Here is a 13,410-nt window from a genome sequence, read left to right on the forward strand (position 1 = left end):
TGTATGTAAGGCTGTTCTTGTTTAACCGGGGGCTAAACTCTCCCCATGTCTTCAACATGAGAAAAAAGCTGTAAGGAAAGCAGTCAGCAATCATAATCAACTCTCAAATCACAAATTTATTCCGTTCTGAAAACTTTTAATTATAGTACATTAGGAAGTCATTGTAAGAATTCAGAATATTTTAGTAAATGACTTCTTACAAATATTAAGAGGATTCTCATATTTCATAGTGAATACCGGAAAAAGAGCCAAAACTGACAGCTGGAGCACCTGTCCAGGGCATGGCAGGTGAACTGCTGAGTGGGTATCTTCTGAAGGTGTTCTTCTCCTAGTGACAAAAGAAGAGAAATAGTAATTCACAATGATCTTAGAAAAACTGTACTATACAAACATTGAAAAGTTTAAAATTCCTGAATTTTTTATTCCTGGTACCACTACCACAGTTTACAGGGCAATATACCTGACGTGGTGAAAAGAAAAAGACAAAGCTACAACAGATAAAAGACCTCAGGAGCGTACACCTAACTGACACTATATTGCACTAATCAATGGCTGTACTTTTTTGCAAACCATGGATATGACAATATTGAACAAGAAGGGTTTCCTGTTTAAGCTGCAGTAACTTTCCTGACTTTGGATCATTGTTCCTTCTGTGGCAGATTTTTATAGTTCCTCCAATGCATCTGGGACGACTGTCTCAAAGTAACCTGCAGCTTTCCTGACAACTCCTCGCNCTCTCTCCTGCTAAGAACTGTAGTCACTTCTGTTTTATTTTAAAACCTTCTGCTACCATATCCACCACTTCCACCTCCAGATCCATAGCCACCACCATAGGGACTGCCTGACCTTCTTCCACCAAAACTGCCCCTCTTCATGGGTCCATAATTTGATTGTTGCTGTCCACTATAATTTCCAAAGTCACTGTAGTTCCCACCACCACCATAGTTACCTCCACCAAAATTTCCTCCTTCATTGTAACCATCGTATCCTCCTCCTCCCCCTCCTACCACCACCACCATATCCACCACCTTGGTTTGCATATCCCGATCCACCACCTCCATAACCTCCTCTATCACTGTAACCAGGACCACTACCATAGCTGCCACTATCACCTCCCAATCCATTATATCTACCATCACCACCTCCATAACTGTCTCCGCTGCCACCACCCCCACCACCACAGCCTCCTCTTCTACCAAAGTTTCCTCCAAGACCCATAAAGCTGCCAGATCCACCTCCACAACCTGTGGGGTCCAGCAGACCGCATCTCCTGTTTTAAAAGGGCCTTTTCACTTCACAATCATGCCCATTAAAAGTGTGGTATTTCTGAATAACAATTGTATCAACTGTCATGATCATCAAAATTTGCAAAACCAAATCCTCTCTTTTGTCCATTCTTTCCCACAACTTCTATGACTATCTTGCCATATTTTTTCAGACTAGTCTCTCCGGTTATATTCTTCTGTATCTTCTTTAATACCACCAACAAATTTTCACGATTCAATGGGTACCAGGCTTTACAGAACCCTCTTTGGAAACAGCTCTCTTTGGTTCCACCACATGCCCATCAACCTTGTGTGGCCAAGCACACATTACAACATCCACTTCTTCAACACAAGAGTAGGTCACTAAACCAAAGTCCCTGGAACATTTTGTTTGGGGTTCTCTCATTCAGTCTGTAAGGGTGTCCTGTTTCTCAAAATATTTTCTTAAGCTATTGTCTGTGGTTTCAAAGCTCAGACCACCAATGAACAGCTTCCTCAGCCTTTGGATCATGCCCCCCCCCCATTGTCAAACCGGACTTCCCTCTTTCAACTAAAGTTCACCATGATTACGTATTTTTAAAAAGATTTTATTTATTATTATATGTAAGTACACTGTAGCTGTCTTCAGACATACCAGATCTCATTATGGGTGGTTGTGAGCTACCATGTGGTTGCTGGGATTTGAACTCAGGACCTTCAGAAGAGCAGTCAGGGCTCTTAACCGCTGAGCCACTTACTCCAAATTAAAGTTTCAAAAGGAGGACAGGTAATAGCAAAGTCCAGGACCCATATGTTCCTGGTCACTGCAACATTTCAAGGATACATCTTACAAAAACGATGAGTTACATTTACTCTGGATTCCTAAACAGTTCTATAATTTAAAAAAGAAAAAGAGAGAGAGTGCTAAGGTTTTCTTATTTCTTTATTTTTTTCAGTCATCCGATTACTTAGTTAAGTCTTCATAATAATCTGATAAACTAAGTAGCAAACAGTTCAACTCTTAGGACATTTTGTGAGTCAAAGATAAGTGACTTAGCAAAAAAGCAATGCAGTTGGATTTGGAGCCAAGTCATCTGAGCACAAGACTTCGCATAGACTTAACGCACCAGACACTGTTTCTGTCTCCTTGAGACCATTTGCCTTCTGTATTTCTTAATTTTAAGAATTACAGAGCTTGCCATTTTTTGAGCGTATTATGAAATTGTGGGTTTGCACGGCTGGTATGTTGTGAAATAAAGTTAAGAATTCAGGGTTACGGATAGATGGCCCCAGATTCAGGCGGAGTTAGTGACTCATTTCTTTTTTGAAGGTCACGAAGTTGATAGGAGACTGAAGGGTACATACTGGATCTGGGGGTGTTAGAGGTAGGTGTGGGAAGAGTGACAAAAATGCTTTTCATGGTAATGTTAAGAGAATTTCCCTTTTTAAAAATATTTCAGAGTGAAGCAATACCAGGAAAGGAGCCAAACCCACCAGCTAAAGAATCCACACAGAACCCTATAGGTGAGAAGCTTGGTGAGCATTTGCCCTAGGCACTCCTGCTGCAGTGAGAGAATAACCAAATGACACTCAAAACAAGATACGTGCCTCCCCTCCACCCCAGACCATGCCTCGGCCTAACCTCTTTGGGTCTACACGTTGTAGCTTGAGTATCATTTATTTAACAGCTAATATCTACGTGGACATTAATATATACCATGTTCGTCATTCTGAGTATGGGTTACCTCACACAGGATGAGCTGGGTTTTTTTTTTTTTCCTAGTTCCATCCATTTGCTTGTGAATTTCATGTCATTTTTTAAGGAGATAAGCAATACTTCATTGTGTAAATGTACCACAATTTCTTCATCATGATTTAGTTGAGGAATCTCTAGGTTGTTTCCAGTTGCTGCTTATTACAAATAAAGCTGCTATGATCAGAGTTGAGCAAGTGTTCTAGGATGGTGTGTCCTTTGGTTATGTGCCCAGGAGTGCTAGAGTTCTCTTCAGTCTTGTTCTCTCTGCCCCCTTTTGTTTTGTTTCTTGTTTTTAAAGAGAAGAGCCCCTAAATACCCCTGGATAGCCTGGAACTTGTTTTGTGTCCCAGGATGGCCTCAAAATCACAGGGATACACTTAGACCTACCTTCCGAGTGCTGGCATTAAAGGCGTGCAGTACTGATTCCTGCCTTTGAGGCTATTTGTAATTGATTGCTTAATAATGTCCTAGTAGATTTCTGTTTCTAGAACTATACGACAGCTTGATCTATTAAAAAAAAAAACTCTTATTTTTATTTCCTTCTGTTTTATTTTCATTTTTGAGAACTTAATATTCATTCTATTCTGTAAACAGATTAAAAACATCTAGAATTTCAGGATTTTTAAGGACCCAATGATGTAGCAAAATGCCTGTTTGTACTTCTTGTGTTTAACTTTCTGACCAAATGATTGTCCTATTGGGGGACCTGAAGTTCAAACACATGAAAGTAACTTAAGTTGAGATAGCAAGTGCGAGAAATGAGATTTGTTCTCTAATGTCTTAGTTATAAAGCTGGTAGTCTCCTTGTGTATCCAGAGGTATGTGAGCAATATAATGCAGAGCATGGACAAGGTCAAGGTGAAGTTAGCAAGTTCATCTGGTAAAGGATGCTGGGAGTGAGTTTGCAGTGGAAAATGGAGCTTGAAGAACATCACTTTGGGTAGCAGCAAGGATTTTAGAAAATTATCAAGATAACGTGTCAAATTGGTGTTTGGCCCATTTGACAGCAGTGATAGTGAAGTTCAGATCTAGACATACTAAAATTGTTACAAATGCACATTAAAACCATGAATGGAAGACAGTCCCAAATATGCTGCTGTTGCTGGTTTGACTGCCCAATTGGAGGACCTGAAAATGTCCAGGTGTCAGTTCAAAGGAACCAGCTTGGGACTGAAGAGATAACCCTGTTAATGAAGTGCATTTTCTGTAAACATAAGGTACTGAGTTTGACCTCAGCACGCAAAGAAAAATCCAGGCATGATTGCACATGCTTATCCAACCATCATCGTGTAGGCAGAGATATGGTCATCTCTATGGCCTGCTGAAAAAAAACAGCCTAGAAGAATTGATTTGTCCCTTGTTACAGTGAGACACCCTTCCTACACACACACACACACACACACACACACACGAGAGAGAGAGAGAGAGAGAGAGAGAGAGAGATTACTAGCCAATGTATTGACTTTTGCCTACACAAATTGCCTTTCTTAAAGTTTAAACTGATAATTTTCCTGAAAAAGTTTATAAATTTTCCTACCTGAACTGAAATAAATTCACTGCCTAAAACAAGACAAAAAAATTGTCTGTACCTTCTCCAGTATTAGCCACCTTTTCCAGTGGCTAATTCTGGTTGAAGACTACTTTATGTCCTATTTATTGTTATTATTCACCTGGGAAAGAACAAATGCTTATGAAAGTTGATAACAGAATATCAGGTTCCACAAGCATATCTGATGCAGAGACACCCTTAAGGGATTCAAATTCTGTGTGTGTGTGTGTGTGTGTGTGTGTGTGTGTGTGTGTGTGTGTGTTTTACATAGGTCTGTATGCAATCTGGAGGCAAGGAGGGATATTGTTCCCTTGTTTTGTCGCCCTCTACTTTATCCACTTGATGCAAGGTCTCTCACTGACCCTGGAGTTAGACTCGAAGCAACAAGCCCCCATGATGCCCCTGTGTCTACCACTCACAGTACGGGTGTTCCATGTGCATGCCCAGTTTTTTATGTGAACATTGAGGATTGAAACCCAGGTCGTTGTGTGGGGACAGTAAGGTACTCTAACTATTCACTGAGTCATCTCTTAAGCTTCTGACAAAAAAGAAAAAGAAAAAGAAAAGAAAACAACAACAACTATGTGTGAGTCTTACTCTTGTTTTGTTTTGTTTTGTTTTAGAGATATGAGATAGAACTATGTCAGCTATAAAATAAGAAAATAAGTCAACAAAAACAAAATCAACCACAAAAGGTATATATCAGAAGAGATCGGTTGCAAATGTTTATCAAAAATCAATGGGAGATATAATTGGCTATGGTCTACCACTAGATCAACTACTCAAGGATTAATTAATTTATTTCAAACATTACAAGGAGACCCAGACCTAAGCAACTCAAGACAGTTAACAGCTAAAGCAAAGAGAGAGTTAACTCTGGTAGAACTGAGACTGCACGGTACATATATAGATCCCAAACTTGGTTGTATATCGGCTATTTTGCCTTCAACTCATTCTCCTGCTGGGTTCATTATGCAAAGGAAAGATAGTATTATGGAATGGATTTTCTTAGCACACAAACAACGTAAAACATTAAAGACTTACATAGAAAAAGTTGGTTCTCTGACCATAAAAGGTAGAGTAAGACTATGTCAACTATCAGGAACAAACCCATCAGAAATTGTAGCACTGTATATTAATGATGAGATTATGTCATTATGGGTAATCAAAGAAGATTGGCAAAGAGCTTGTAGCAACTACTTGGGAGAAATTAACAGCAAATATCCTAAAAGCAAACATCTTCAGTTTATAAAAAGAACTAACTGAATTATCCCAGGTATTGTAAAGGGAATGCCAATTCCTGAAGCACCTGTACTCTGTACAGATGAAAGTAAGTTGGGAACGGCAGGCTACAAGTAAGACAAAATGAGCAAAGGAATTCAAAGCCCATATACTTCAGTTCAAAAATCAAAGCTGTATGCAATTCTTAACGGTATTATTGTATTTTCTGAATCTCTTAATATAATTACTCTTAATATGTACAAAGAGTTGTTCTGCATATAGAAACAGCTGGATTTAATCTAGATAATTCAGAATTAACTTTGGTGTTTATACAGCTGCAACTGGCAGTCAGAAATAGAAACTACCCATTATATAATCAGCCATATTCGGTCTCATACAGGCTTGCCAGGCCTATTAGCACAAGAAAGTGAAGAAATGGACCAATTATTAATAGTAAATGTGATAGAAGCCTAAAAATTACATGAAAATGCCATGTTAACAGTAAAGTTTTTTTTTTTTTTTTTAGTTTTTCGAGACAGGGTTTCTCTGTGTAGCCTTGGCTGTCCTGAAACTCACTCTGTAGACCAGGCTGGCCTCGAACCCAGAAATCCACCTGCCTCTGCCTCCCAAGTGCTGGGACTAAAGGTGTGCGCCACCACCGCCCGGCTAACAGTAAAGATTTAAAGAAAAAAAATTTTCTATCGCCTGGCAACAAGCCAAGGAAATTATTAAAAAATGTCCTACTTGTTCTTTGTATGATCAAAATCCATTGTCCACTGGAAGTAACCCTAGGGATATCAAAAGAAATTAAATCTGGTGTATGGATGTATTAGAATTTGGAAAAGTAGTTTATGCACCATACCACTGGTATATATTCAGGGTTTCGATGGGCAATGGCTTTGCGTTCTGAGAAGGCCGATTCTATAATTCACATTTATTGGAAGCACTGGTTATTATGAGGATACTGGTACAAATTAAGACTAACAATGCCCCCCACACATGTCTCCCGTAAGATGACACAATGCTTTGTATACTAGAATATAAAGCGCATTACAGGTATACCACACACTCCTATGCAATCTAATTGCACCTTAAAGGAAATACTTATAAAACCTAAAGGAAACATAAAGACTCCTGAGATAGACAAAATAATGCTCTGCTAACTTTAAATTTTCTGAATAGTAATGAGAAAGGAAGAACAGCAGCTGAGGGACACTAGGTTATAGAAAAAAAAAAAAAAAAAAAACTGCGGAATGAAATCAGCCCATATACTCTAACGATATGTTAGCATCAGAATGGAAACCAGCAAAAGCGCTCCTTTGGGAATGTAGATTTGTCTGTATTTCCCCAGGAAATGAAAAGCTGTGTTTACCATCAAAACTGATAAAACTGAGCTGAGCAGGAGAGGTCTCCTGAAAAACTTGGCCACTGACCCAAAAAGCGTTTGTTTCCTTGAAAACGTCTCTGTTTCTAATTACCCCGCTACACAACCCAACACAATTAACGGCTTGATACAGAAGCAGGGGCAGAGGGAAATGTAGTGACAATTCTGGAATTTTGGTTTCTTGAAGAAAAAAAAACCACAAATATTGTAAGAATGTTTTCATTTGAATCCCAGCGGTAGGAATATGCTTGAGACGGTCTACAGTAGCTGACTGTGATTTGCCTCCTCTTCTACCAGAGCCGAATACATAGTGGGCTGCAGCTAGTTTCTGTGATTGCGTGACATTTGGAATCCTGGGAACTTGTCAGAGCGAACGCAAATGACAGGGCCCTGCGTGGCAGGGTTGGTCGTTGATGGTCTTTCGGGGAGCGGGAAGGGGGTATTTGTAGTTTGTTGGTAGTCGTGCACAAAGAAGAAACAAGAAGAAAGAAATGATATTTACAGATCTTTCTCTCCTACACATCTAGCCTTCCTTCTCCCCTATCTAGTGAGAGAGGGTGAAACTGGGGGGATAACGGGTGGGAAAAGGAAGACCCCGCAAAGTAGCAAAAAAACAGCTGTAGTTTCCCTTTGAAAACCCAGGACAATTCAACGCTGGCAACACGGCTTTGCCAGTTTGTCTGGTGCTTTGTTTTCCTCCTGTGCCAGGCGTTTCCTTCCCACACACCTGTCAAGCACAGCATATACTCTGCAGGACGACAAGTGACCTACCCCTGGGCACTTTGGTCATTTAGCTTACAACAATGTCACACTGACTGCCCTGGAAGCTGAGATTTTTGTGTACGTAACTGTAGTCACAAAACACATTTTTAGAAGTACATTTTTGGAGCAAGCCTGCATTTTACCTCGGTTCATCTGAACGCAGATCTCGATCCTTCTAATAGCGGACATCACAATTCCTGAAAGAAGCCAACAGGAGAGGGTAGTTTAGGCAAATCTGACGGTTAAAGTGTGAGAGAAAACTATACCGTCTTTTTTGGTCCGTACTTTCTGCATTCACAGAAATTGTGACTCAAAGTGCATAGGCCCTCTGCACATACGTTATAGTTGTGTAGCTTGCTCTTCATGTGGGACTCCTAACTGCAGGGGTCAGGGGCTATTTCTAACTCTGGGGGAAGGTCTGAAAGGAGAAGAGGGAGGGGAAACTGAGATCAGATGTAAAATTATATTTTTGATTAAATAAAATAGTTGTCAAAAAACTTTGTTCCTCATTTAATCTTTTTCTTATAAAACTGGTTCTAATGATAATATGCATACACTATTGGCATTGATGAGTTAATGAATAACATCACATTCTCTCTTTTTTTAATTCATTTTCAAGATTTATTTATTTTATATAAGTGAGTACACTGTCACTGTCCTCTGACACACCAGACGAGGGCATCAGATCCCATTACAGATGGTTGTGATCCACCATGTGGTTGCTGGGAATTGAACTCAGGACCTCTGGAAAAGCAGTCAGTGCTCTTAACCGCTGAGCCAGCTCTCCAGCACCAACATCACATTCTTTAAGCTTTGTTTACATCACCAATGTTACTGCAGTAATTGTGCTTCATTGTGTGAATAAAGATTTTAGAAGAAATATTCAATAGACTGTATAGATTCAACCTCATTCACAATAAGTCAATTTTGAATTTCTAAATTATTAATGCTCACTGGAAGAATATGAATAATTTTATGAAATACCATGCTAAATATGGATTTTGTTTTTCATTCCATTTCATGTAAGTCTCTGGCTGTCTCTGTCTTTTTAGATCTTTCAAAGTGTTGAAAGATTACTGTATAAGATATTGTCTCACATGCACACACAGTGTTGGAGGAGGCAGTGAAATGTTGCAATACATTAATTTAGAAACGTATGCAGTATAGCAAAATAATAAACACTGAGGAAACGAAGCCCTCCTGCTCAACTACATGAACCTAGGCTGTGAGATAACTGTGATCTTAAGGCTGAAAACACCCAATTTTTAAGTTGAGTCGAAGCTGCAACTGAGGTAGGTTTCAAGCTCATGAAAAGCTGATACTCAGAATACTATCTACTAACTTCTGTGGTGAAATGGACCCTCCATCTCTGCTATGAGGAAAGTGGTTTCTATAGGGAACGTTGTCTACAACAGACCAACAATGTGAGCCAACCAAGCTTATGTGTAATTTAAAGAGGAAAGACGGGTGAAAAATTTAATTACTAACTTGAGGGGAAGAAACATCCAAGTGTGTCTCTTGAACATTTTTTCATTTAGCTTAGCTACTTCAGAATGCTGTGGGAAGGCTGCAAAGTCCCCTGAGACATGTATATTTACCTGTCTCATTGGTATATCTCATTTTCTGGGCAGAGTAGAGTCAAAGCAACAGGTAGCTATGGGCTGAAGTTTGCTCCCAAATCCCAGATCACATCTCTCACTGCATCCAGACTGAGGAATATAAGTAACATTAAATATGGGGTACTAAATGCTCAGCTTTTTTGATCAAAGCACAAGTAAACAGTATTTTAGAATACAGGACATTAATTAAGTTCTATATTTATAAGTATAGGTATTTGCTCTGGTATTCCATGTTTCTGGCACAGCCTTAGGTTTCTATTGAAATGATAAAGCAACATGCCAATTGCACCTTGTGGTCAGAAGGGCTGATTTCACCATAGACTCTTCCACATCACCATTTATCACCAAACAAAGGCTGTACAGGGGTGGTGGTGGTGGTGGTGGTGATGGTGGTGGTGGTGGTAGTGGTAGTGGTGGTGGTGATGGTGGCGGTGATGGTGGTGGTGATGGTGGTGATGGTGGCGGTGGTAGTGGTGGTTTACATACGTTGGAAGCTTTGATATAAGACTCAAAACCACTTCAGTGAATCCCTTGGGCCATTGTATCATTTATTCACCTAAAGACAATTGTTGTTCCTTGAGAGCTCTTGGGGAAAATGTTTCAACTTTCATACATGGTGCAAGATCCTTAGGGAAATATCAAAAGGGATGTGACTGATTTTCTGGTCCAGAACGACGTGGTCTCCGGCAGGACTGTTCATTTGGAGATTCTTTAGAAGTTATCAGGTTCTGTGTCCTTTATCAAAAACAAAACAAAACAAAACAAAACAAACAAACAAACAAAAACCACAATTGCTCTCACCCCGACCGTGATGGTCTATTCCACCAACCAGGACCTCCTCCTCCTCAGCCCCTGTCAATTTGTCCTTCAGCATGGCTGCTTGGTGAGAGAGTTCGGATGGACACTCATACATATTACAAATATGTCATCCGCTTCCGTTCTTCTGTCTCCAAGACATATAGCCTTGCAAGCAGCCCAAACCTAGCAATTATCCAGCCTATCACCTGCCCCTTAGACACAGGCCCCTGGTTCTAGCACTGCACCCAGGAGTCCTACCTTGCCTTCTCGGAGTTATTTAGATAACACGCTATGACGGCGAATCAGAGTTGTCATACAGAGTTGAGCGTTCCTCCCACAGAGGGCATGCAGGCTGCTCCCTCAGACCCTCCTTTCTCTGTCCTCACTGTGGCCCTGAATAACAAACCTCAGCCTCACTCTACATCATGGCACGGCTCCGTGGCAACGGGGACTGTGAAACCATAAGCATGACCTCAGAAAGATTCAGGAGTCATAAACCGGTATAAAGCATTTTTGTTTCGGTGGTTTAGTGGCTTTGAGATGAGAGGCGTCCAGGAACTCAGGGATTCTCACCCACGGAATGAATAGTTCCCACTTGAGATGTTTCTACGGATGACCACCAGAGGGCGCCCGTGCTTTATCCTGCACAAAAGAAACACGCTAGAGAAAGCCACCTGTAGACATTGTCCAAATCAGCTCAGATAATCAAACGGTGACCTGGCGGTACGGAAAAATGATCGCCCACTGCAACAAGGGAGATGGGATTGCAGCTCTCCCTAGAGAGTTCTCAACTTCCAGGGAGGAAGCATGAGCGGTGTGAGCCTTTTACATAGTTGTTCTCTTGAATGGAGCTGGGTGTCCCGATGGCTTCAATCTGCATGGGTTGTTGCACCAATCCACTAGCCATGTTTGTCAGGTATGTGGGGGGTGGGGGGGACAGAGAGGCAGAAAGAGACAGAGACAGAGAGAGACCCTTAAAATGTCTTCACCCCCTCTTTATTCAAAGATAATATTTCTGTCTGCCACCAGAGGCCTGATGTTTGTTATTGACTAGAACACACGCAAAAGTTGTTTAACCACCACACACAGCTCTTATGATTCTCTTAGAAGGGGAGAGAAGATCAGAGAGTATTACTATGGTGTTTGTACGAATCCTTCCTTCTCTCTGGGCGGTGAGGCCCCTGTTACATTCCTGTCTCCTGTGAGGCCTGTTTTCCTTAGTGAGACAAGGAAGAGGCAGATGGCTTCCAATATGTCTTTCTACTTTAATCTTATGGGTCCCAGTGACAAAACAAAATCATCTGAGAACTTTCTAAAGCCAGGAAGGAACAAAAGCAAAACCAGGTGTGAGCCGTACACCCACGGGGCCTGGAGTCCAGTGTGTGAAGACAGGGATAATGAGATGGCCACCTTAGAGGGCTCTCGGAGGCATGGCAAACGGGGTGCCAGCAGCTCTTGCCCTTCCCCCTTTCCCCTTCCCTCTCCTTGCTAAACTGTTAGATTGATTCCCTTATTCAGGCACCTCCACATTCCTGAAGCTAGGCACCAGGGTCTTTCATTTGGTCATTTTCCTATGCCTGACCCATTCCTGGGGCTGATCACCACGGTCCTATCATGTGACCAGCACCACAAGGGCAGAAGGAAGTTCACTAGGACTCAGATTCCTCTGAGCCAGTAAAGCCAACACTCTCCAAACATCCATCCAAGGCCCATGGGAAGATAGATGAGCCACCAGGGCCCAGGGTGTATTTTATAATGGAAACCAGCTTAGCTTCTTTAAACCTTGGACAACTGTGGCCACAATTAACATTCATCACCGGCTGGCTCCCCTAAACCCATTGGCTGTCCAGTTATCCTCAGACATCAAATCTTATACTCCCTATTACAAGACATAGCTAAACCCAAATCTCCCCCTTTGATACATCCATACTCATGGCCAAACTCTCACTTGGGTTGAGGTCATCCAACAAACTCCTTCCCTTCTCAATGGGATCCTTCCTTTAACATCTTCCACTGCTTTCTCTGGGCCTATCTGCAACACCCTCCCCGAACCACAGTCCCTCTTACCAGCCATGCCCCAGTTGTCAACCACCCACTACCAACTGCTTGTCCCTATCCATCCAAGCTCCCTTGGGAACCAAAGGCCGGTTCTCTCAACCTCTCCACACCAACCCCCAAAATTTGTTACCCAGCATCCCTTTCACCATTTAACAAAGGCCTCTCTGGTCATCCACATTCCCAAAGTGTCTCAATTGCCAGCCTACCTGGGCACCCCACGGAAGGCTATTCTGGTGTGATGGGAGTCTTTCTGATTGTATTTTCCCCCAGTGCAGATCCTGCTTTATGGTGACTGTCAGCCCCCATTGACATTACACAGCCCAGTTGAATTCTACTGGGGTCCTCTCGAGGATTCATTTCCCTGGGGCATAATAGGTCTTTTTGCCTATTATGTATGATAGGTATAAGTCCGGCTAGTACCTTAACTGGACCAGCTGTGACCAGCAGAACTTTGAGTCATTCTTTGTCACAGGTCAAGATTCCAAGGCCAAATTAAAACTTTCTACAGACTCCACAGCCGAGTGTCTGACCTCCCTCAATGATGGCTTTACTTCTCTGGCCCAAGTCTCCCTTCAAAGCAGCCAAGCTGTAAACCTCTTAACAGTGGAGAACACAGGAGCTTGTCTGTCCCTCAGAGAAGGATGTTGTATTATGCCAGTGAACTGAGGGTGGGAGAGGAAAATATGTATAAGCCAACCCACCTTCCTGAGGACCTGCTAAACAGAGCTTCCCTCTTTGACTCCAGCTCCACGTGACGAGTCTCCCCTAATGAATTGGGTCTGGCCTTCCGTGGCCCCTCGTCACTAGTGTTTTTCTATTACTTCTTGTACCTCAATTCCTTAACTGCCTTGCCTCCTTTTACCAAGCGAATATGACAAACCAATATAGCCAAAGTTTTAGTAAGCTCCTCCTCAGATATTACAAAGCTCTCATCACCAAAGATGACGTCATTTATTCATCTAGCCCATAACCGCCTCATCTAGGCACGGGGACAGTTTCTTGACGGAGGTCTCCGGGAA

The 13,410-nt window shown here is 41.8% G+C and overlaps 1 pseudogene; it reads right to left on the reverse strand.

Moving 5' to 3' along the window:
* Positions 1-767: 767 nt before the first annotated feature.
* On the reverse strand, positions 768-1,686 carry LOC110324865 (annotated as a pseudogene).
* Positions 1,687-13,410: the final 11,724 nt, after the last annotated feature.

The sequence above is a fragment of the Mus pahari genome, chromosome 7 (genome assembly GCF_900095145.1).
Source record: "Mus pahari chromosome 7, PAHARI_EIJ_v1.1, whole genome shotgun sequence".
Classification (NCBI taxonomy): Eukaryota; Metazoa; Chordata; class Mammalia; order Rodentia; family Muridae; genus Mus; species Mus pahari.